At 38.2% G+C, this 26,156-nt stretch overlaps 1 pseudogene across 1 annotated transcript; it reads right to left on the bottom strand.

The window, feature by feature from the left end:
* Positions 1-22,394: 22,394 nt before the first annotated feature.
* Positions 22,395-25,451, bottom strand: LOC147642208 (RHOMBOID-like protein 2; annotated as a pseudogene). The gene is made up of 6 exons (XR_015266773.1): positions 24,835-25,451; positions 24,007-24,170; positions 23,719-23,882; positions 23,309-23,571; positions 23,053-23,195; positions 22,395-22,618 (listed from the first exon to the last, which is right to left on the bottom strand). The product of XR_015266773.1 is annotated as an RHOMBOID-like protein 2 (transcript).
* Between the last annotated feature and the right edge of the window lie 705 nt (positions 25,452-26,156).

The following is a 26,156-nucleotide window of genomic DNA, read 5'->3' as shown; positions in this document are numbered from 1 at the left end:
GCCTCTTTTGAGATGTCAGATTTGGGACATTTGCATCATTATTTGGGGATACAATTCAAGCAGTGTGATGGAGGTATTGCTTTGTGTCAGACAAAGTATATTGAGACATTGTTGCGGAGATTTGGCCTTGAAGACTGCAAGCCTATTGCTACTCCAATGGAGACAGGTTTGAAGTTGAGTCTTCATGATGCTGGAGATCACTTTGATGTCACACTCTATCAAACAGCTGTTGGTTGCCTCACAGGTGAGCAGGTTTATGCATAGCCCAGGGTCTCAGCATTGGAAGGCAGTTAAACGCATCTTTCGCTACTTGAGTGGCACCATACATCTTGGGTTGTTTTATCCCAAGGGGGGATCGTTGCCGCCAGATTTGCATGCTTTTTCGGACTCAGATTGGGCTGGTTGCTATGACACAAGAGTGTCCATAAGTGGTTTTTATTTCATGCTCGGTAGCTCATGCATATCTTGGTTGAGCAAGAAGCAACCTACTGTGGCCTCTTCTAGTTGTGAAGCTGAGTACAGGGCAGCTTTCACAGCTACGGTTAAGTGTGTGTTGCTCAGACGGCTTATCTGACTTGGGTGTTGGACAGGAGTCTGCCACCTCTATCTTCACTGACAGTCAGAGCGCATTGGCAGTTGCGAGAAACCTAGTTTTTCATGCTCGCACAAAGCACATTGAGGTGCATTATCACTATGTCAGGGAGAGACTCTCAGCAAGAGAGATCAGCTTGGCCTATGTGCCAACACAGGACAACCTCGCCGATCTTTTCACAAAGGCGCTTCCTCGTGAGAAGTTCGAAGCTTTCCGTAAAGCTTTGGGCTTGCTCCCCTTTGTGGATTGATCTACTTCGGGCATGGCACTCCCCTATACATGAGTGCCAGCTCTCGTTCACACCATCACCCTCTTTAGGAGGGTTTTTCCCCCGGCTTGCGCTTCTTCTTCTCCAAGCTTTGTTGCCATATATATAGGCAGTGATGTGTGTGAACACACTTAGGACCGTTGGGGCACTTTTTTCCTCTTTAGGAGGTTTTTTCCCCCGGCTTGTATATACGTCCATCATTCTAGGGCTAACTTATCTTTGTACATTGACACAATCTAATACAGTTTGTGTTGTGTGCATTCTTGCTTCTTCTTCTCCAAGCTTTGTGTGCTTTCCTGCAGCCCTAATTCCAACATTTGCATGATGTAAAGACCAACCCTTTACAGCCACCATAGCAATGATAGCTCTCATGATTTTGTCATTCTTGCAAAAATCGGACTGAATGTCTCCTCATAGTCAATGCCATAGGTCTGTGCATAACCCTTGGCAACCAATCTTGCCTAATACCTGCTTTACTAATCCATCCGAGTTATGCTTGACCTTATATACCCACTTACATCCGCCTTCTTTTCCTTAGGCAAAGGCACTAACTCCCATTTTGCATGCAATGTTGCCATCTGCCTTCTTTTTCCTTACATCCGCCTTCTTTTCCTTAGGCAAATGCACTAACTCCCATGTTGCATTTGCATGCAATGTTGCCATCTCCTCATTTATGGCATCTTTCCATTTTTTATTTCCAAGTACTTGCTCACAAGTGGGCTCTAACTCTTGCATTTCTTTCACCATGTAAGCGTAATGATGGTCTGTACATCCATCATATATCAACTTGTCGACAGGGTATCTAAACCTCGTAGACCTACGTACACTTGGATCACTGCCAGGTGTCCTCAAAACTATCCTTGTTTTCCTTACACCAGGAATAACACTGACGGAATGCCAAGCTTCTCATCAAGGCTTTACTCAGAGCCACTAGAGTCACCATCCACTTGTGAGTGACCTATTTTGATAGATCAGGCAAGTTGATTTATCTTTTCCTTCCCTTTGCATAATGCATGTGTATCTACATCTATCCTCAACCTGCCTGACCATGGACTAACATTGGATCCACTACTAGAGGACTCTCCAGGTCCGCTAAGCACATGCGATTTGTTGCTATACATGTGGGGCAACATAATTACTTCTTACATTTGCATCTTATGTTACCTTCACTGGTGTATACCAACTACTTGTCTCATCAAAGAAAACATCTCCACTTACATCTCACAAGTGGTAGAGTTATAATATCTATAACATTTCTTCTCCAAAGCATAACCCATGAAGATGTATTTCTCTACCTTTGGATCTAACTTTGTTCTTATTTCATCAGGACCATGCACATATGCAATACACCCAAATACTTTCAAGTGAGACACATTTGGTTTTATGCATGATGTAAAATTCTATTCAGGCATCATACCTTGAACAAATGTAGAGTGGGGATCCTAGCCATAATGTACATAATAGTTGCTACTACTTCTACCCAAAAATAATCTACCATGTTCTTTTCAGACATCAAGTAATGTGCCACTTTTGTAATGTGCTTATTTTTCCTTTTTGCACCACCATTATGATTGCGGAGTGTATTTGCATGTAAATTATCTCTTGATTCCTTGATTTCTCAAGAAATCACTGCACTCAATAAATACTCTCCCCCACCATCCGATCTTACATTTTTTATTTGCATACCTTTTTCCTTCTTGAACAAGGATTTAAATCTCTAAAAGTGTGAAAACACCTCACTTTTCTCCTATATAAAATAAACCCACACTTTCCTCGTGTGATCATCAATGAATGTAACATAATACCAACAACATGAAATTGTTACACTCTTTTCTCCTTCATAAAATAAACCCACACTTTCCTCGTGTGATCATCAATGAATGTAACATAATATCAGTAAATTGTAATTGTTACAGTCTTGGTCGGCGGTCCCCATACATATGAATGTATCCGATAGCCTTACATTGACATGCTTTTCATGTGGGAAAGTATGTTTGAATGTAATATAATATCAGTAAATTGTAATTGTTAGCGTCTTGGTCGGTCCCCATACATATGAATGTATCCAATAGACTTACATTGACATGATTTTCATGTGGGAAAGTATGTTTGGCTTGCTTACCAAGCTAGCATGCTTCACATACTTTATGCATACCATCAATCTTAAAATTTGATACCTGTAATAATATTTTGGGCCTACATAGACTTCAACCACTATATATTCATATGGCCAATGCACTTGTGCCATGTGTAAATATTTGTAATTACACATGTCCCATGCGTAAACATGGTTGCCTTTACCTCAAGCATGTTCTCATCTAACCTAAATATCTTGCCATTTCTATTACCCTTTACAACTAAGCGACACTGATTTTTAAAGTCTTCCACATAATATCCTTGAGGATTGAACCTTTCACTTCCAAACCCTACTTAGCCAACATCTGTCCAATAGAAACTAGGTTCTTTGTAATATTTTGAACATGAAGTAGATCTGCCAAGTACTTTATTTTTCCATCCTGCATAGACAATGGTACTTTACCAACATGTGCAATGGGGTGTGCAGTATCATCACATGTTTCTATATAATCTAGTTTTTCCATTTTCTACGTCTCTAAACCACTCACCATGTGGTCAGATGCACTAGAATCCACATACCAAACATCTCGATATCTTTATATATGTCCTATTCTGGAACGGAGTATATGGTACATCACAAATAGTTGCTCATTTCTGTCATCACCACTATGTTTACTTGTTGATGATACATAGGTTTCTTGTTGTAACTTTCCACTTTTAATATCATTCTGATTTTATAGTAGTCCTTTTCCATGTGCTCTAGTATTCCATAGCAATAACACTCTATGCTATTTTCACTCTGATTTCTTTGCCAAAACCTTCTTAGCACCTTTGGCTCTCCCTACATGTTTGTACATTTGAATCATGTTATTGTTGCTACCCATGATTTTTATTTCCAAAGAATCCTCTAGATGATGATCCTCTAGATGATTTTTATTTCCAAAGAATCCTCTACCTTAGCCTCTAGATGATGATCTCCCTTTGTCTCTACCTGTATCTGAGTAGAAGGCTTGCTCATTTGAATTTCCAGAGGACGAACCTACCCAAATATCCATCTCCTCACAAATGAGAAGAGCAATAAATTCTTGAAAGTTAAAAAGGTTATCTCTAACTCCAATGAAGGTCTGAAATTGGTTGTATTCTTTGCCAAGACCATTCAAGGTCGCGGGACATCATATCATCATCATCTATACTAGTGATATCATCATCATCTATACTGGTGATCCAATAGAAGCAAGGGCATCTGCAATTCCTTTAAATAATCATTTATACTAAGCTTTTCTCCGATCACATTATGTAACTCTTGCTTTAGTTGCATCTTCTGAGCTTGGGTGTTTGTGCTGTACATCTTCACCAATGTGTCCCAAGCCTCCTTAGGCTTTTGTGCATCCTATATATGCACAATCATAGAATTTATCATGCCATCACACTGACAATCATAGAATCAGTCACACTCACAAAGAAAACTACTATAGCACCTTTCTCACTTTTTCATGCTATGCTTTATATGCCTGCAGTTGAGGGGTCGATTTTTTTCTAGTAATCTAGCTCCTTTTCATCACCTATGATGAACTCCTAATATCCTTTTTCCATAAGGAAATTGGTCATCCTAAACTTCCATGCGTAGAAGTTATTCTTGTCTAGCTTCTCACTCATGATCTGTGATACACTGTTAGCATGCAGCAACTTATCAAACAACATTTACAAAAAATCTTATGCACTTATAGCAAATCTATAGCCTTCTAGAGTGGTACTATAAACTTGTTATAATGCCATTATATGTGAACTAGTCACATACACATACATCTGCCAACACTTGCAACACTTAGATTCTATGCATAAGCTGTCTTTTACAACCAAATTTATGCTACAAAAATTGGGTATATATAGTCATAATTAACTCTTCACAGTGTCTACAACACAGAGAACTTGCATAACCAAAACAGGGCTCAAAACGCTTCTCGAATTGTGCTAGGATGATATCTTAATCTAAGAAAATGGCTTCCATGTCTGCCTGTAGCTCTCACAACTATCGAAGGTGTAGCTCTCACAACTATCGAAGGTGTTGCTCCAAAATCAAAGAGGGACATAGATAGGAATACCCTTACCCATGTACCACTTCCTTACTTACCTTGTTCTTGCCTCCATAGCTCTCACATGAACAAAGCTCTGATACCATAAAGAGAATACATGGGAGGGAGATCTTAAGTTCCTTGTAAGCAATAGCACACACACACACACACAAAAGCGAGAGCAAGACACAAGAGGGAGCTTGAGTTCTTTGCAAGGAAACACACACACACAGGAGAGAGCAAGACACGAGAGAGATGGATGGCTGAATTTTCTTCTATCTTCTTATCTTCTTTACAACCATTATTATTAAGAGATAAGAGTACATACTATAAGGGAAAGTACTCTCCTAGTATAACATACAATGGTGAGTCCCCAACTATGTGAGTTGGCACTATAACTATGCCATAACTCTAGTACTCCAAAGTGAGTATCACACAACCTATCCATTGGTCGCATATCAACCATAATCTCACCAACCATGCTAGTGGCATAAGTTTGGAAGCTATCACCAAGTCGAGTCATCAATGTCTACAGTGCTAGTTGAGCTCGATATTATTTATATAAAGAACAGGCTAAAGCTTTCCATCACAACACAGTGATGTTAAAAGATGAAGTTGTGACTCTAAGTTAGCTAATCAAGAGCTAGAGAAAAAGAATGCTAAAGTTCAAGAACAATGGATTCAAGATACATAAAGAATTATTACACTAAAAAAGAAAGCTTCATCATCCAAAGAGCTCAAGGAAGCAGTTGAAAAACTTGATGAGCATGAAGAAGATATAAACCATTTGAAGAAAAATCATGTAGAGCACATTGGAATTATGGAAGCTAAAGAAATAAACAATCTAAAGAAAAATCATGCAAAGCACATTGGAATTATGGAAGCTAAAGAAAAGAATCTGGAAGAGCAGGCTAAAGAGCTGAAGTCATCTGTTTGTGTGCTAGAGAGAGAGATTGGGAAATATGCCACATTCAATCTACATGCTATGGAAACCTTATGAGCTCAAGAGTTGCGCATTCCACCAAACTAGGATGTTGTGTAAATGATTTTTATTCATTTTAGTAAGAAAGTCCAACCTCTACCACATTTGAATAACCCTTGCAGTACATGGCTTGTACTTATTGCTACTCATGATGCTAGTGCTGATACTCCTTCTCACACTCTTCGCAAAAGTGAGGTGTTATTGCCTGACTATATGGTCAGTGTAACAATCCAGATAATAAAATGCAAAAGGGTTATACAAAATCCAGATAACAAATTGCAAAATGTGGGTTATACAAAATCTGGCGATCCGAAAGCACATAAAATCTTTTCCACATATTATCTTCTCAAATAGTTTCTTATAGGCAAGTTTACCCTTCTGCTCAAATATTAGATATAGATTTTAAGCATTATCTAATAAATCTGAACTTAGAAATGATCAAGATTCTAGTTTCCATCATGAAATTATAGAATCTGGATGTATTATTACTTATCCAAATAATCCTTGTCTTCATCATCAAGTGGGTTTGACTTTTGTCTATGGGGTGGACTACTGTGGGTGTACTAGGGGTTCGATTTTTGTGCGGGGTAGACTACCCAATTGAGTGTGCCAGGTGTTAGCTTAGGAAATAATCCTTAATATTGTTAGAAACTTATACCTTATTCATTTATACCTTAGCTTTGGGGTATCTTAGAAATGAGATGCAAATAATCATGAGGTGATGCTGCGTTCCTCAATTCATGCCGTTATGTATTACAATAAGCACTGAAGATTGTTATCATCATCAATACAAAATTAATATAGCTCAATCTTAAATGTCTATATGCAATTATGTTTAATGTTTAACTTGTAATCTCTCTGTGTTGGTATATCCACCAACAAAAAGGGATGGTCTTTCTCCTTCAAGCCTGTGGTGGTGAATTCTATCCTTGTTTAGTAGTCACATGAACAATGGTGAATGCCCAGCAGGGAAACACGTACTATTTCTTTTGTTTCTAGCAATGATGATACTAAGAAGTTGTTAGATATCAAGAGGAATTTGTTGTCTGTTTGTGACCATAACAATGGTGATACTAAGAATTTGTACAATGTCCTTTATGTGCAAGGCATCAAGAGGAATCTATTGTCTGTTGTTGCAGCTATAGCTAACCATGACTTAAAGGTTCTCTTTGATAGGTGTAGTCATCACATATCCCAATGGAAATATCATGGGGAGAGGAAATAGGCATAACAACTTGCATGATCTATCTGCTTTTTTTAGAGCCCGAAGCCAATATCAGGACAAGCAAGCTATGACATGAAACATTTCGGTACTTGAGTTTGAAATTTTCAAAGAGATGTAACATCTACCAATATGATGTAACATCTACCAGTATTTTTTGAGATATCAAATACATGTGAAGCTTGTATGATAGTAGGCAACAAGCAGCATCAGCATGCATTTCCACAATAGAGCAAGAATCATACAAAGGCTTCCTAAAGCTTGTCTATGCAGATCTTTGTGTGGTAAAACACCAATCACTTCATTGGGTGGGTGGTTATTCCTACTTTTTCTTATTGATTGACTTTTAAGTAGGAAGATGTGGGTGTATTTTCTATGAGATCGGGTTGAATGTTTTGGAATATTCAAAATATGGGAAAGTTTGGTGGAAAATGAACATAGAAGAAGCTGAATAATTTTTAACAAATGGAGGAGGAGAATTAAAATCAAGAGAATTCAATGCCTACTACAAGAAGCACCACATGATGAAGAGAGATGTGACAGTATTCATACTTTGCAGCAAAATGGTACTGTACAGTGCAAGGATCGAGCATAATAATCACATAGTTCTAAAGATAGCATAAAGTTTACTTAAACGAAAAGGAATGCTGAATACCTTTTAGGCCAAGGGAAGGTCAACACTGCAAGGCTTATCCTTAACACGAGTTACACAAAGAAAATGAAGGGATTGACACCTTGAGAAGCTTATTTTGGTAAAAACCTTTCAGTTGTATATTTCAGAACATTTGGTTGTGAGTGTTTGCAATTTCCATACTCATCCACAACCTAGTGGTATTCTAATAGCATGAAGTGTGTCTTCTTAGGGTACAATATGGAGACAAAGGGATTTTGACTATAAACCCAAAGGTGAAGACGATCATTATCAGCAAAGTCGCCATGATGTGGTGTTCATGGAACAAACTTATCAAGTAGAGGATAAGGCTCTGCCCACAACCAAGTGGTAATCTAAGAGCATGAAGCGTATCTTCTTAGGGTACAATATTGTTATGTGCACATTATATGTGCATATACTAGAACGCTAACCCACCTGAGGCATGTGAGCATGGGAGCATGGGAACATGCTCTAGTGGGGCAAGACCTAACCTTAGGTAGAGGTTAGGGTCAGGCAACCAAGGGTCACAAATGGAGATGGAGAGTTAGGAGTCACTTGAGAGCTTTCCTATATAATAGGGGAATGGGGCATTCTCAAGGGAGGTTCTCTTGTGTAGAGCATAGTATCTAATCTCTTGCCATTTCATGCTAGAGCTATGTGCTACTAGATTGAAGTCATACCTCTTGGTGGTATGGCACACTAAGGTTAGGTAAGTGGTTCTTCATTATGTTGATGTGTGCACCCTTGGACTCAGGGATGGTCGGGTGTGGATGAGTATATGCCTGGATTATGTGTGTTTATGCATGGTGATTAGCTGGAGAGATCTATGGGGTTTTAACAGTGGTATCAGAACGATCTTTAGTTAATTTTTGATGTTTTTTCTCCTCTTAATTCTCTTATTACTCCAACTTTTTAAGCATTTTTTAAGTAAATTTTAATATTACTAAGTAAAAAATATTATTTTTTGGGTTTGTTTTGGTGGCCTATGTGTTGGGAACATCAATATGGTGGTCGAAACATGATGCTTCTTGACTTAGATGGATGTATCGAGACGTTGCGGGGAGATTCCGTGAGTGGAAATGCTATTTTTATGGTTAAAATAAGCATTTTATGAAATTTTTACCAAAATACCGCACATGCTATTGTGGGTATTTTTTGGTAGAAAGGATTCCCTACATTTCTACAATTTTAAAGGATTCCCTACATTTCTACAATTTTAAAGGAAATTTTCCTAATTATTTAAGAAATTTTTAGAGCATTTTTATGGTAAAATAGGCATTTTAATGCATTTTTGCGGGTTTCCAGGCGGACATGTTAGCAAATTTCTGCCAATTTTCTACTGAAAATCAGTGGAGTGCAGCATGTCATTGCATCGGGTTCTCTCTCATGTGCGCGGCATTCTTTCTATCTCTCTCATCGGAGTTTTCCTTCAAAATATCTCTTTCGTGTGGGAACACCTCTTATGTGGATAGATTTGATTAGTAAATAAACATGATTAACCAACATCATTAGTGGTTAATAAACTCTATTTAACAGGGGAAGAGAAGAAGTTATGAGAGAAATGGTAGAAGGGGTTGATGAGGTGGAGAAGGGAAGGGGAAAGAAGACTCTGTGCTTCCCTCCCTCTCCCTCACGAAATTTCCAATCTGCCCCCCCCAACGTTTCTTCAAAAAAAAAACTTTAAGTTAAAGTTTTAAAAAAATCATCATTTTCTTAGTTTTAATAATTTTAAAAATCATCTTGAACCTTTTGGCCTTTCGGGTCAAGATTTTTTCGACCATTCAAATTCCAAGAGTTACATGTCTTTTCAATTTCCACGACCCTTGGCTGTCCGCATTCCGGAGCGATTGTTCGGGTTCAGAAAATTTTGTCCATTCGTATTCTCGTTCGTTATTAAGAGTACAATTAAATTTTTAAAAAATTCTAGAAAATTCATGGAAAATTAGACAAATGTTTTTTTCCAATTTTTTGAATATCCGAGTTTGTCATCAACCATGTGGCGTGTTCGTTCGCGCACCCGAGGACCGTTCAATTTCCTATAAAAATCTATATTTTGCCCAAAAATTAGAAATTCCATTAAAATTAGAGATTTTAATTGGATTTGAGGATTGTCGGACAGAATTTAAAAATTTTATGATTGATGGGATTCTCGGGATAATTTTCTTTTTTGATTACCAAACTTATGAAAAATTCTAAAAATTATTTTTAAAATCCTAAAAATTGGTATTTTTTGTATACCAAATGTATTTTGGTAAATTTTATTACTAAATTTTTCTAAAATTTTTAGATTTGGAGTGCCACAAGATAGGATTCGGTGGAGTTCAAAATTAGTAAATTTTGAGGCCCTATAAAAATAGAAAAATCATGAAAAAATCATGATAATTCTTTTTTCTCGAGAATTTAATATTTACGGGGGTTATTTAGTGTTGAAGTACGTTTTCATGTGCTGACATTAGATAGATGTGGTTATTCGCATATAATTAATGCAAGTGTGCCTTGTATTAGTAGTTATTTCTGTTTGGATTAATTTTAGACGGTGTTTTCATGATTTTTACCTGTTGTTTAGCCACCAAATGCTAATTAAAGCATTTTTTCTTATGTGCAATCAATTCTAGTGAATTAATTTGCTAGATCATTTTGGTCAAGGGTGGTCAAGTGAAGTTGGTTCGAGTGAATCGTGATTTTTTGAGAACCTTTTTACCATGGCTCACATTGATTTCTCGATTCAATGATAATGTCAACGAGATGTGTGATCATCTCGACTTAGGAAGGGAAGATTTTAAATTCCAAGTTGAAGAAGAGGAGGTTGGAAAGAGTGAATTTATGGAAGTGACAAAACGTCTGGAAGCATCTATTGCCAAATGCTATAACGAGATAGAGTCACTAAAGATGTAGATCTTGACTCTGCAAAAGGCTCTTTTGGCGGTGCCTCCTGCTCCTACCAAAGCAATTGCTATGTCATTTGCATAGAAGGTGTATAGCGGTGAGAAAAAGGAGAAGACTCAAGAATGTGTAGAAACCTGGCTCAATAGGTGGACTACACACTTTGCCTTTCATCCATTTACCGATGCACAAATACTGTAGATGGCGCAGGGGTTATTGAAAGGGAAGGCATTAACTTAGTGAAAGGATCTCAAAGAAGATTCCATTCCTACCACTTCGCAAAATTTTAAAGAATCTTTCAAAAAAGAGTTCGTCCAACCAGAGGAGAATGAATTCAAGATAATTGCCAAGCTTGTTAAAAATAACATGGGGAATCGGTCATTTGGCAATTATATGCAAAAGTTTAGACATTTGGCTATCAAAGCCAAATCAGATGATCATACCTTATGTGGGATTTTTATCAATGGTCTAGCTCGTGACTATTAGTACGAGGTTAAAAAATGCAAAGTCAAAAAACAGTTGAGGATGCTATTCAGGCAGCTCAGGTTTTTCATATAAGACAATGGTCGGTGCCAACACTTCAAAACCGTCGTCTAATGAAAAGGAATCCACATTTACTTTTACAAAGAGTGGACAAAAAAGGAAGATGGTTTTTACACCAAAGCCAAAAAATTCTGACAACGCCAACAAAAAGCCAAAATTTGTGAGTAGGGATAATCTCACATGTTTCAAATGCAAAGAAAAGGGACGCACAAAGAAATTATGTTCTTTGAATGGAGCTACAACACCGCCTGGGCAAAAGGTGGCACCGAAGAAATTTATACCAAAGAAATGTATGCACATTACAGAACTTCAAGGTAAAATTTTTGAAGCCAATATTACACATCTTGAAGGAAGCCAATGTCCATATTGTACTTTTAATAAAAGACATTTTTTGTCCAAACAAATTATTTCATATTTATGGAACAATAAATGGACATCATGTTCATATATTATTTGATCCTGGTAGTACTCACAATTTTACTGACAACATTGTGGTACAAAGGATAAAGCTGGAAACCACTCAGATTGGTCACATGTACAAGGTCAGGATGGCTGGAGGACAAGTCCAATTATGGGACAACAAGGTGTCAAAGCTGCCAGTAGACATCCGGTTGTAGTCAGAAAGACTTGATTTTCATGTCATGAACTTGGATCATGTTGACATCATTTTAGGGATGGAATGGTTTCATCGAAAAAATAAAGATTTTTCTGTTGAGTGGGTCAAGCATTTGATGTCTTTTCACCACAATGGAGACCTTGTTACTCTTAAGGGAAACATTGTTGTACCCAAGGAAACTTTCATTATTACGAGCTTGAGTTAATGGAAAACTTTTTTAACTATGAACTTTTCCAATTGGTTATGGATCCAGTGTCATCATGCGTTCATTTTAATGGCAACACTATTTCTTTAGATGTTTGGGAAAGTAAAATGTTAAATTCCATTAAGAGAAAATTTCAGGATGTATTTCCTGATGAGTTACCTCACGGATTACCTCTTAAATGAGAGGTGGACCATAAAATTGAGCAAGTACCAGGTCCAGTACCTGTTAGTATTTCTCCAATCAGCTTAGTCAGACTGAGGAAGATGAGGTAGCCAAGCAACTAGCTGAATACTTGAGGATGGGTCAGATTAGACCAAGTAAGTCTCCTTGGGATGCACCAGTTCTCCTGGTTAAGAAAAAAGATCAAGGTACCGGCGGATGTGTATTGATTACAAACGTCTTAACAAGGTTACAATTAAAAACAAATACCCATTACCTAGATCAAACAATATTATTGATAGGTTGTAAGGAGCTAAGTATTTCACAAAGCTTGATTTGCGAACCGGTTATCATCAAATCCATTTTGCAGAGGAAGATGTTTCCAAAACTGCTTTTAAGACACGTTACGGCCATTATGAATTTTTAGTGTTACCCTTTGGTCTCATTAATGAACCAACAATTTTTCAACAGATGATGAATGATTTATTTCATCATATATATTAGGAATGAGCATAGTGGTTTTCTTAGATGACATTTTGATATACAGTAAAACTTTGGCTGAGCATGAGAATCATCTTAGAGAGGTTCTAGAAAAGCTCAAGAAGGAGAAACTGTATTGTAAAATATCTAGGTGTGATTTATTCAAGAAGGAATTATTATACTTGGGTAATAAGATCTCTCGAGATGGCTTAAGTGTAGATTTGGATCGAATCCAAAAGATTTTAGAATGGCCAGTTCCACGTATGGTCAAGCAATTAAGATCTTTCTTAGGTTTCAAAAATCTGCCAAGGATTATTCGAAGTTGACAATGCCTTTTACCAGGGTAAAAATAAGAAGTCTAATTCTCCGATTTTGAGTGGAATGAGAAGCTACAAGGGAAAATTTTGATACTTTGAAAAATAAAGTTCGAGATGCTCCTGTGTTAGCCTTGCCAAATCCTAGCACGCCTTACATCGTTGAGATTGATGCTAGTGATTTTGTGGTAGGTGTAGCTTTGTTCCAAGATCGGAAGCATGTGGCCTTCGAGAGTAAAACACTCAACGATGCACAGACTAGGTACCCAGTTTAGGAGAAAGAGTTGTATGCGATCATTTATGCTTTAAAGGCATGGAGACAGTATCTCTACGGGTCTCGGTTTATGGTCTTGACAGATCATCATTCTTTGCAGTACATTTGTGATGATCAACCAGACTTGAAGGGTAGACAAGCCAGATGGGCTGAGTTGATGCAAGAATTTGATTTCATGATTAAATACAGGAAAGGTAGCTTGAATTGCACTACTGATGCGTTGAGTCGAATAGGTGAGGTTAATGCACTTAGCTTCACAGAAACTACTTCTAACTTATACGATTCACTCAGGGGAAAATGCAGTACAAATATTTTCTTTAGAAACTATTGGAATTTGGCAGAATCAGGGTCCAACTCTGAGGTAGATCAAAACCTAGTGAATCAAGGAAAAGCCAACCAATTTTTTATCCGGAATGGTCTCTTATTCCTAAATGATAAGGTTTGCATGCCAGATGTGCTGGAAATTAGACTTAGGATCCTCTTTAAGTGCCATGATGCACCATCGGCAAGACATCCTAGAATATAGTGTACCTTGACTTTGGTTAGAAGGACATTTTATTGGCTGAAAATGAAAGATTTTATTTAGAGTTACGTGGTCTGATGTCATCAATGTCAGATAAACAAGGCTGAACGCTTTAAATCTGCTGGGTTATTACATCCTTTGGATATTCCTTCCAACCAATTTTTTATCCGGAATGGTCTCTTATTCCTAAATGATAAGGTTTGCGTGCCGGATGTGCTAGAAATTAGACTTAGGATCCTCTTTAAGTGCCATGATGCACCATCGGCAGGACATCCTAGAATATAGTATACCTTGACTTTGGTTAGAAGGACATTTTATTAGCTGAAAATGAAAGATTTTATTCAGAGTTATGTGGTCCGATGTCATCAATGTCAGATAAACAAGGCTGAACGCTTTAAATCTGCTGGGTTATTACATCCTTTGGATATTCCGTCTAGAAAATGAGAGTATTTCCATGGATTTCATTACGAGACTTCCACGTACTAGAGCAGGGGTCACGATGCCATTTGGGTAGTCGTGGATAGATTGACAAAGGTTTTTACCCACCACAAAGATGGCTAGGTTTTTACCCACCATAAAGACAACAGTCAAAGCGTTAGAATTGGCTTACCAATTTGTCGAGCAGCTGTTTAGACTATATGGTCTACCTTCTAATATTGTGAGCGATCGGGACTCTAAATTCACGGCTCATTTTTGGCAAGAAGTTCTCAAGAAATTGGAAACTACTTTGAGTATGAGTTCCTCTGATCAACCACAGTATGATGGGCAAACAAAGCGTGTGAATCAGATTTTAGAGGATATGCTTCATGTGTATCTCTTTGGAAAACCATCGAGTTGGTAAAGGTATCTTCCAATGATGGATTTGCCTATAACAGTTCTAAGCATACGGCTACTGGTTATAGTCTATTCATGCTTATGTATAGGTATTAGCCGAGGGCACTTGTTGATGTCCGTCTTAAGGACATTGAGCTTGATGCATCAAGGGATTTCTTGCATGATATGGAGGAAATGCTATCCCAAGCTCAGGATTCTAGGATAGAGCACAGTTTTATGCTGATAGGGGACGCTCACCTCGGTCTTTTGAGCTAGGAGCGTTGGTTTATTTGAAAGTTCCTAAAGATTCTCAGACTTTGTCAACAAGAAAGTGCTCAAAATTATCTCCTAGATATTGTGGTCCATTCTAAGTTATACGTCAGATTGGCACGATTGCGTGTATGAGCTAAAACTACCTCTACATGTCAGAGTTCATCCAATCTTTCATATCAGCAGACTGAAAGAGAAGCTGGGAGGTGAGGATAACACAGTTACTCCTCAAGAACTCGTTGAGGTCAAGGATTTATCTTATGTTCCACGTGAACTTGAAAAGGTACTTGAATTCAGGGAAAGGAAGCTTCGTAATCGTTTAATTCCTGAGGTTAAAATTAAGTGAAAAGATAGGAAAATCGAGGATTCAACTTGGGAGTCAGTTGAGAACGTTCAGCACACGTTTCTTTTTTTTCATTAATGTTTGGAGAGAGGGGAAGTATGTTATGTGCACATTATATGTGCATATACTAGGAGGCCCTCGGCATGTGAGCATGGGAACATAGGAACATGCTCTAGTGGGGCAAGGGTTAGACCTAACCTTGGGTTGAGGTAGGGTCAGGCAAGCAAGGGTCACACATGGAGAGATGGAGAGTCAAGAGTCACTTGAGAGCTCTCCTATATAATAGGGGCAATGGGTCATTCTGAAGGGAGGTTCTCTTGTGTAGAGCATAGTATCTACTCTCTTGCCATTTCATGCTAGAGCTATGTGCTGCTAGATTAAAGGCATACCTCTTGGTGGTATGGGAGGTTCTCTTATGTAGAGCATAGTATCTACTCTCTTGCCATTTCATGCTAGAGCTATGTGCTACTAGATTAAAGGCATACCTCTTGGTGGTATGGGACACCAAGGTTAGGTATGTGGTTCTTCATTATGATGATGATTGCACCCTTGGGCTCGGGGGTGGTCGAGTGGATGAGTATATGCTTGGATTATGTGTGTTTATGCATAGTGATTAGCTAGAGAGATCTATGGGGTTTTAACAAATATGGAGTCAAAAGGGATTTTGACTATAGACCCAAAGGCAAAGAAGATAATTATTAGCCGCTACGATGTGGTGTTTAGGGAACAAATATGGAGGCTGATCTCATTATGATGTAGAACCATAAAGAGAAGATCTGGCTTTAGACACATGATGCTGAGTTTAGACTTATGCATTTCTGTTTGGGGATTGAGTTCTGGCAAGAGTTAGATGGACTCTTCATTTCTCAACAAAAGTATGCAAGAGGAATTATGAAGGTATTTGCAAGTTGGTGGTTACACCCATGGAGGTTGATGCAAAGCTATCTATGGAAGATGCTTCTCCACTTTTATCAATGTGAAGCAGTATGGAAAGTTGGTGAGGAGTTTAATATTTCTGTGTTATGTACGACCTAACATCAACTTTACAGTTGGTTTCTTAGTAGGTTCTCAAATTAGCTTTGTCGTTGGTGTTCTTATTAGTAGGTTCTCAAATCAGCTTTGCTATTGGTGTTCTTAGTAGGTTCTCAAATCAACCTTGAGAGAATCACTGGAAGACACCACTTGAAGGCAAGGATGTGGATGCTAAAGTACATGATGTACAATTGGTGGATATAGTATCACTTACATATTGGGTGATGCCTTGACTAGATTTTGTGACTCATATTGGGTAAGAGATTGTGATAACAAAAAATTTGTCTTTGATAATTGTTCTTTGATTTTTTTTAATGAGTTTAGAATTACATCTTGGATCAACAAGAAGAAGCCTACATTGGAACTTTCTTCTACAAAGGTTTAGTACAAGGCATTATGCTTTGCTTCATGTGAAGGAGTTTGATTTGACAAGGTATTTGGGAGACATGGATGTTGCTCAAAAGGGAGCTACAGTGTTATTGTGCACAAACCAGAGTTGCATGGTGATTACCAAGAACCTAGTGTTTCATGGCACGAAGCACACTAAGATACCATATCATTATTTTCATGAGCTGCCCCCCAATGATAAAGAATTGTGCAGATATTTTCACAAAGGCTCTTGGGTGAGATTTGCTAGAGTGCCATCTTCATTGACTCGGTGCATTGGACAAAAGAGTCAGTTCACCTATAGGTGGGGGACATTAAGGGGGGGTGCTCAATGTGTGCTCTATTTTTTCAGGCCCCTTATATGAGGAGTAGCCATTTGGTAAGCACCTGGGCACCCAAGAGTTCCTAGTTTAAACACTACAAGATGGTGGATGGTGGCCAAATGGTTAGAAGATGGCTAATGTAGATTTGGCACTCTGCCTCTGCTGCTGCCAAGTAGGATGTATGCTTGAGTGGACTATATAATCGCATTTGCCGAGTGCTAGATATAACAAAGCAAGGACACACTATTCTCAGGTTGTGGGGCCCATTTGAGAGCCCAGATGGTCTCAGATGGCCATGGGAGTCTCTTTGGGATTGTCTCAAATGCCTATGGGATGTTATGTCTCTTTGTGATGATATGGTCAGCTAGTCATTTTAGACCAAGTCCATATCAACCCCTAGACACTATATATAGACTGATATGGTTAGTTGTTCATTTTAGACCAAGTCCATGTCGACCCCTAGACACTATATATAGACTGATATGGTCAGTTGTTCATTTTAGACCAAGTCCATGTCGACCCTTAGGCACTATATATAGATTAGTTTGGTAACCTTCATCATCGAGTTCATTGTGTTCAAGCTCTCTTATAAGCAAGACATCCTCCGTCTGAAGTCTATCTAGATTACAAAAAGCTCCTTACCCGGAGTACATGGTTAGGCAAATATCCATCAAAGTTCTTACACTTTGGTTTAGAAATAATAGGAAAGTTTTGTATAAAGCTTCCATCAAACTTGAACTTAGGTCCCCTTAACTAAGGCCCTAGATTCAAACGATGACAATAACTTCAAATCCATGTGTCTTACTGAAGTGCTATATCATGCACTTAAATGTCAAAGTAGTCCACGATATCACTTAACAGTCTCTCTCTCTCTCTCTCTCTCTCTCTCTCTCTCTCTTACACACACACACACACACATCTTGCATACACACTCTCACACACATAGAAATTCTCTGTCTCTGTCTCTTTGTCTCTCTCTCTCTCTCTCTCTTACATTCTCTTTATGTCTATGTCTCACATACATAGACACAACCCTCTCTCACATATATACACATGCACATCCACTCTTTCTCTTGTCACACCCATCTTGCATACACACTCTCACACACATAGAAATTCTCTGTCTCTGTCTCTTTGTCTCTCTCTCTCTTTCTCTCTCTCTCTCTCTTACACACACACACACACATATACATACATCCACACACATATATACACACATCTCTCTGTCTCTGTCTCTTTGTCTCTCTCTCTCTCTCTCTCTCTCTCTCTCTCTCTCTCTCTCTTACACACACACACACATATACATACATCCACACACACATATACACACACTCTCCACATGCACGTGTGTGACTGTGTATGTGTATATTTATGTGTGTAAATGTATTTATATAGAATAGTATTAATATAATATTATTATATATTTACTATATGTATATATATATACACACACACACACACCCTCCACACACGTGTGGCCGTGTGTACACATACATATGTGTGTGTTGTGAGAAAGAAGAGATGAGAGAAGAGACAATGTACTCAAGAACTCATCAATGAACCACTAGTCAACTTGATTAGAAATGAACTACAATGCCTCATATATATAGGAAAGTTCCTCGACCCTTTCCTCCACCAAAAAAGTATGTAAAGAGGAAAAAATGAAAATGAATGCTATAAATCCCAAAAATGCCTAGAGGCTAAAGAGTGTGCCACTAGCGTGACACCATCTGGAGATGACACCTATCTAACACCTCCTCTTCGGTCCAGATAGGAGGATCAACGCCAACGCGCTCAAGAAGATAATCCAAGGTAGGTCGAGGAAGAGGATTAGTAAACAAATCAGCAACATTATCTTGGGTAGGACAATACTCAAGCTGAATGCGACCTTTAGAAATCCAATCATGAACAAAATGAAAATGAACATCAATGTGTTTGGATCGTCCTTGAATAACTAGATTTTTGGCTAAAGCAATAGCACTATGTGAATCTGAGTAGATGAGTGTCGAAGTAGATGAAAATCCAAGGTGATTCAGAATTTGCTGAAGCCAAAGTGCTTCAGAAGTGGCATCAAGATATGACTTGTACTCTGCTTCGGTCGATGAAGAAGAAGTAATTCGCTGCTTTTGACATTTCCAAGAAACAAGTCCTTTACCAAGCATAAAACAATAGCCTGACATGGAACGCCTAGTATCAATACACCCTGCCCAATCAGAATCTGAGTAACCAATAAGTGTATCTCCACCTGCATAAGAAATGCCATACTCAAGAGTTCCATGAAGATATCGAAGAACCCTCAAAGCTGCCTACCAATGAGATCGACGAGGCTGTGAAGAGAATTGGCTGAGAATACTCATAGCATAGGAGAGATTTGGCCGAGTGTTAACCAAATAAAGTAGAGAACCAATAAGTTGGCGACACTCTGTAGAATCAACCTCAAGAGAATCATCATCTTTGGATAATTTGGAATTAGGATCCATGGGACAAGTGAGTGATGCACAATCATGCATGCCATATTTCTTAAGCAACCTTAAAGTATACTTCTTTTGACAAAGAAAGATGCCAGAAGCAAATTTCCACACTTCTAAACCAAGAAAATAGTGGAGTAGTCCAAGATCAGTCATGGCAAATGATGTTGTGAGTTGAGTTTGAACCCATTTGAGTAGATCCAAATTAGAGCCAGTGAGTGTCAAATCATCCACATAAAGCACAAGAATGCATATATCATCATCCACAATAAGCACATAAAGATTAGGATCTGCATGAGTCCTCTCAAAATGTAGAGAAAGGAAAAAATTGTCAATCTTCTGATACCAAGCTCGAGGAGCTTGCTTAAGACCATAAAGAGCTTTCTGTAATAAATACACATCATGTTCATGACCCTGTGCAATAAAACCTTCAGGTTGTTCCACATAAACTTCCTCCTCTAAATCTCCATTCAAGAAGGCAGATATAACATATATATATATATATATATATATATATATATATATATATATATATATACAGGCTAGACATAGTGAGAAGCAAGAGCAAAAACAACACGAATAGTAGAATATTTGGCAGTAGTAGGAGCAAAAGTTTCATCAAAGTCTTCACCTTCTTTTTGAGCATAACCTTTAGCAACAAGGCGTGCCTTGTCCTTATCAAGAGTACCATCAGAATGAAACTTAACTTTGAAAATCCACTTAACATACCAATGACCTTTTTATGTGAAGGTCGTGGAACTAGCTGCCATGTGTTATTAGATTTAATAGAAGAAATCTCTGCTTGCATTGCTTCACACCAATGTGGTAAGGAAAGAGCTTCCTTAACCGTTTCAGGCTCAAACACATCACCAATATGAGACATCAAGGCAATATTTACTGAAGGGCGTGTACGTAAGACATGTGTAGTAGATTGTTGAGCATCTAAAAGTGATATACCTGAATCCTGAAGTAGAGAGCGAACCCATTTTGGAGGACCAGAAGTCCGTGTAGAATCTAATGAAGTAGTAGGTGTTGCAATCGAAATGGATGAAGGAGGGGATGAAGTAGGAACTGATGGTGGCCATTTGTCCCCTCCTCTCCCAAAAACTTGTGCATAATAGATAGTATGGATATAGATAAATATAATACACACACACACACACACACATATATGTATGTATGTATGTATGTATATGTATATATTTATATTTATACATATACATATACATATGTATATATGTATGTATATATATATGTATATGTATATATTTATACATATACATATACATATCTATATATGTATGTATATGTATATATTTATATTTATACACACACACACACACACACACACACACACACACATATATATATGTATGTATGTATGTATGTATACACACACACACATAAATAAATATGTGTGTGTGTATATATACATATGTATGTATGTATGTATGTATGTATGTATACACACACACACACATAAATAAATATGTGTGTGTGTATATATACATACATTCATACATACATATATTTGTAAATGTAAATAAAAACACACATACATATATATTTTTAATTCAATTCATATTTATATTTACATACATACATACATACATATATTTGTAAATGTAGATAAAAACACACATACATATATATTTTTAATTCAATTCATATTTATATTTCTCTCACTCTCTCTCTCTCTCTCTCTCTCACACACACACTCACACTCACACACTCTCTCTCTCTCGCACACACACACACACACACACACACACAAATCTTACACGAAAAAGTTTTTATCATGAAGCTAACCTTTAAGAGGGAGGTTCTTATTTTTTGTCTCAAGAAAATCATTAGGTAAGAAGGAATAGCTCACCTTTTAAAAGTTAAAATGACATGAGATAAGAGAATTCAAATTTTGAGAAAGGAGCAAGTGAATCTCTCCCCTTTCTCCCTTGGCTCACTCCCTCCTCTCTTTTGGCCATGTGAAAAGGGAGATGGTTAAAGAGAGTGACATGTGGTAGGAAAAAAAACTTGTGCTTAATAGAATATATACACTTTATCATTTTCTAATATTTTGCTTTAAAGACCAAGTCATGAAGAAAATGCCTCACTTTCAAACAATAATTTATTAAATAAATTAAAGATATATATAATTCAATGAGAAATGAAGACAAGTGGTTATTAGAGCACCAAGTACCAAGCAATGGATTCTCTTGAGATTCTCTTGACCCGTAGCAGTGCTAGAAAAAAATCCGTCCTTTAGAATATTTTCCATCAGTTAGAATTCAAAAAAATCGATTGAATTTACTCTGGTCTTTTTAAAAACCGATGAAATTTATACGTTTTTGGTTATAAAAACCGATTTTGAATAGAGGAAACACATTGTACTCCAACTTGTCTTTTTTCTCAATGGTTAAGAAAAAAGTTTTTCTCTAGCACTGACCCATAGCACCAATCACACAAATAGGAGTGCCTCGCCCCTTTATGTCATCCTAGATTTTCATAGTTACTCGATCCCCCTCAAGATTTTAGTCTTTTATCACCATGTTATATGTCATTTTGGATTTTGTTATACACTTAAAATCTCAGCCATTTTTTACTCTTAAATTTCTCAGGTTTTGGTTTCCCAAATGCCGATTTTATAACTAATGAGAAGGGTTACTTAAAATCTCAGGCTTTTTTTCGAGCACTGCTAAGCACCTCTATCTTAATAACGGGCTTAAAGCCTCTAGCCTAGCTCTAATGACAGCTTTTTCTCTTGAGTTTGCAGCTTGCACACATTGAAGGAGGCACCCTTAAGTTCCTTACAACACTTTTAATTCAATTCATGCATCATTAATCTCTGTGTCTCTCTCTCTCTCTCCGAATAATCAATGGATATACAAAGGCTAATTACAAATGGCTAATAGTGATTTAAGTATAGAAGAATCCAACAAAAACGTATTTGATTTTTACAATACAATGAAGGAATAAGAAACTCCACAGCCAAACATTTCCTTAAATCCATCCATACATTGTAGGTGTCAACGACGATTCGCCGACTCTGACTGACTAGCTGAGGCCAAAGTGGCCTTCAATTGCTTAGACATGTCAGCTGCACAATATTCCCAATCTGAACAGGCTGCATTCAAATACCAAGATAAACATCATTTGGATCAGTAGGGCTTTTTTTGGCTGAAATTCGAAAATCCAAGCTACTTCTCTCGAGGAAAACTGATGAAAATTTAACATTTTCATAAAACCCTCCAATCATAGGATTTTGATTAAGGAAAACCGATCACACTCCAACCTTGTCCTTTTTCACACTGGCTAGGTAGAGCACTAATTTGGATCCAAACAAAAGTTTTTTGAGGGCACTGATTTAGATCCAAACAAAAGTTTTTTGAGGGCACTGATTTAGATCCAAACAAAAGTTTTTTGAGGGCACTGATTTGGATCCAAACAAGAGCCTGCTATAGCACACGAGTTCAAATGCAGCTCCACATTTACATGCATTTATATAAAAAGTAAGAACCACCTGAAACTTAAGCTGGGTTGCAGACCATGTGTACTTACACTGCAATACTGCAAGCCTGTGTCATCAACGTGTGCCATCACATTTCCACTTTGAAGTAGGCACGCAACTCAGGTAATGACACCATGTGCATTTCTTGTTTCCGTCCACTCCTCGGAAGACCAACACCATGACAACGCTGAAGCTGTAGAGAGACTTACCTTGGTCAATACGTTAACCACGTAACAATCCAACCCACCCCACTCCACCCCTCAACCTGAAAGAACTAGTTGTCTTGCTTATGTTTGTTGGCCTTACCCAGCAATAAGGATGATAAGAGCAATGACCCAAAGAATGTACTGGTAAATTTTGTGCTTTGGGCTTGCTGGAGACTGCAGACCATAGCCTGGCAGCACATTTGCCCCATGCATCCATCCATACTGAGGCCGAGCCAGCAACACGAAACCCAACAGAAAGCCAGCTATGAAGCCTCCTATATGGGCGAAGTTGTCGACCTGTGGCAGAATTCCCACTGCCAGATTTATCGCCACCACCAGAACAAGTGTAGTTAAAGCTGCACACTGAAACCCAACAACAAAGCCCTTACATCTCAACTCAAGCAAGTATACCACAAGTTATCATTGCATGTAATTGAAAGAACACCCTCCTCAACAAGAAGAGGCATGTTTAATGACATTAATGGTCATGCTCAGCCGTGTAAAGATGACCTTCTTGGAATAGATTGTCCAGTTTGCAATGAGTTCAGATAACATGGCTCCCAATAGGCCAAAAAGGGCACCAGAGGCTCCCACAGAAATCCTGTTTTGGAGAAACAAGGTTGACAGCAAACTGCCTCCCAGGCCCGACAACAAGTAAAGAATCCCAATTCTCACTGCAATGTGTCAACCAAATATGCATAAGCAAACAGACTGCATACAGATTCGCTACGTACATTCCAGAGTTGAAACAAATTGAAGATGAGCAAACTTCATGTGAGGATGAGAATCAGAGCTTACAGAACCCAAATTCTTGCTCTAATTTGATTCCGATGAAGAGAAGACTAAGCATATTGACCAAAATGTGAACAACCCCTGCATGCAGCCAAATGCAAGTAATAAGGCGCCAACCTTGGTGCTCATGCGTCACCTTGTTTCTGTCAAGGGCACCCATCTTCTGCAACCTGCAAATCACACAACCAATACTAAGCTCAGAACCATCTCCAACACAAAGTCAGTATATACGACAAACATCACGCTAATGAAAGAAAATTAGGAGCAAAATTAATCCATCATGTGAACATTTCCAAGTCCAAAACAGGCTTTGCCCTTAGCTTTTTTTAATTCTAAGGCATGAGCCCTGACATTCATTTCAAAAGGCCTAATGAAAAGGCATGAACGTAACAGCTAGCTTATTAAGATCAATAAGAGAGGTTACCATAAACCCTAAAGAGCTTGATAAGCTTTACAAAAAGGCATGAACCCTTACAATTGGTTTGATGATGAGCCCAAAAAGAAAGCATGAACCCTAGCATATGGCTTAATCATAAGCTCAACAAGAAGGCATGAAACCTAGCCATGGACTTGAACCCGAACAATCCACTTAATGACAAGCTTAACAAAGTGGCAGGAACCCTAACAACTGGCTTAAGAAGACAGTAACAATAGTAAACATAAACCCTAAAAGAAGCATAAGCAAATTTACCAAAAAGCATAAGAAGGAGACAATTAACTCAACTATAACCTTTTAAAAAAAAGGTATAAACCCTAACAATTAGGCTAATAAGGCTTGATTAGACACACTAACAACAGTGAAGACTAGCTGTGAGGCCAAGGAGGCAAACTCGCGTCTGAGATGAAGGTCCGAGCAAAGGGTTCTCGCTCAGAGGTTGGAAGGAGAATCGTTTAAGGAACTTGGCCACGCACTTGTCGTTGGCTGTGTAGTGAGGGCAGTTGTTGATGTACATGGTGATGACGAAGACGACCACGTTGACCACCACAATGAGGGGAATAAGCAGGGCTATCATTCGCTTCTCTGCAGGGATGTATGCAGGCTCCGATGAGTCCTGGATGGGATAAATGCCCTTGCTGCTCTTCCTTCTATGCACCATGGATCCCCTCCTTTCCAGATCTTCCCCCATCGATCTGGATTTCTATATGTGTTTTGAAAAATGTGGCTATGGGGATGGCGATGGAGGTGAAATTGGTGGAGACACCGGTTCTCTGCGACTGTCTGTGTTTCCTGAGGTGGCGGAGTTAAGGTTTCGGGGGGCTGAAATTCCCTGCTTCAGCCTGTGTGCTGATGGATATGGATATGGCGATGACGCTGAGCCCGATTGCCTCCCTATATGGGAGGTGAAGAAAGAAATGGCGATGGTGGCGCAGTTCATACGACGATAGTAATATACAGACGTTATTGAGTGATGGAAATAGCTATGAATTTTCACACTTGGACTGGCTCAAATCGCAATGGAAGGAGCTATGAACTTTCACTTCTAGACTTTGTCTCAAATAGGGGACTACAATGACTGAAAATTAAAAAGCATTAATTAATTAATTAATTAGTTGGTGTGAGTTTGATAGAATGAAAAGGTATTTTTGCTTTTGCCTAAATTTAGCAATAATCAAAATTAAACGTCATCTTATTATGTCTGCTTTTATCACCCTTCCTTCACAGAGCCATCAATTTTTTTTGCCTCTCTCTCTCTCTCTCTCTCTCTCTCGCTATGTATTTCTCAACACATCACCAATCAAAAATTGAAAAAAAGAAATAGAAAAATGAGTGTGAATTTCACTCCCTTGTCTAGGAATTTTTGCATCTCACACACAACATGCTTGCTTGTGTGCTTTCACAACAGCGCATACATGTAAAACTCAATTGTGGATGCCAATACAACTTGCCCCAATCATCATACAAAGCTACACTTAGTTGTCGATGTTAATACATATGAGACTCAATTGTGGATGCTAATAGAACTTGCTCAATCATCATATAAAGTTACACTTAAGGAATGTAGAGAGGCTTGAGATTTCACATCCCACAACCAAAAGGCCCCCATTGTTAGGCTACGACTGGGGCAAGGTATGCACGCATCCTTATAATCTTCTTGAGATTTCACATCACACAACCAAAAGGCCCCCATTATTCAAATACTACAAGGGTGGGGTGT

The sequence above is a fragment of the Cibotium barometz genome, chromosome 1 (genome assembly GCF_041138505.1).
Source record: "Cibotium barometz isolate CiBa-2024 chromosome 1, ASM4113850v1, whole genome shotgun sequence".
In the NCBI taxonomy this organism is placed as follows: domain Eukaryota; kingdom Viridiplantae; phylum Streptophyta; class Polypodiopsida; order Cyatheales; family Cibotiaceae; genus Cibotium; species Cibotium barometz.
This window is presented reverse-complemented; position numbering and strand designations above follow the sequence as displayed.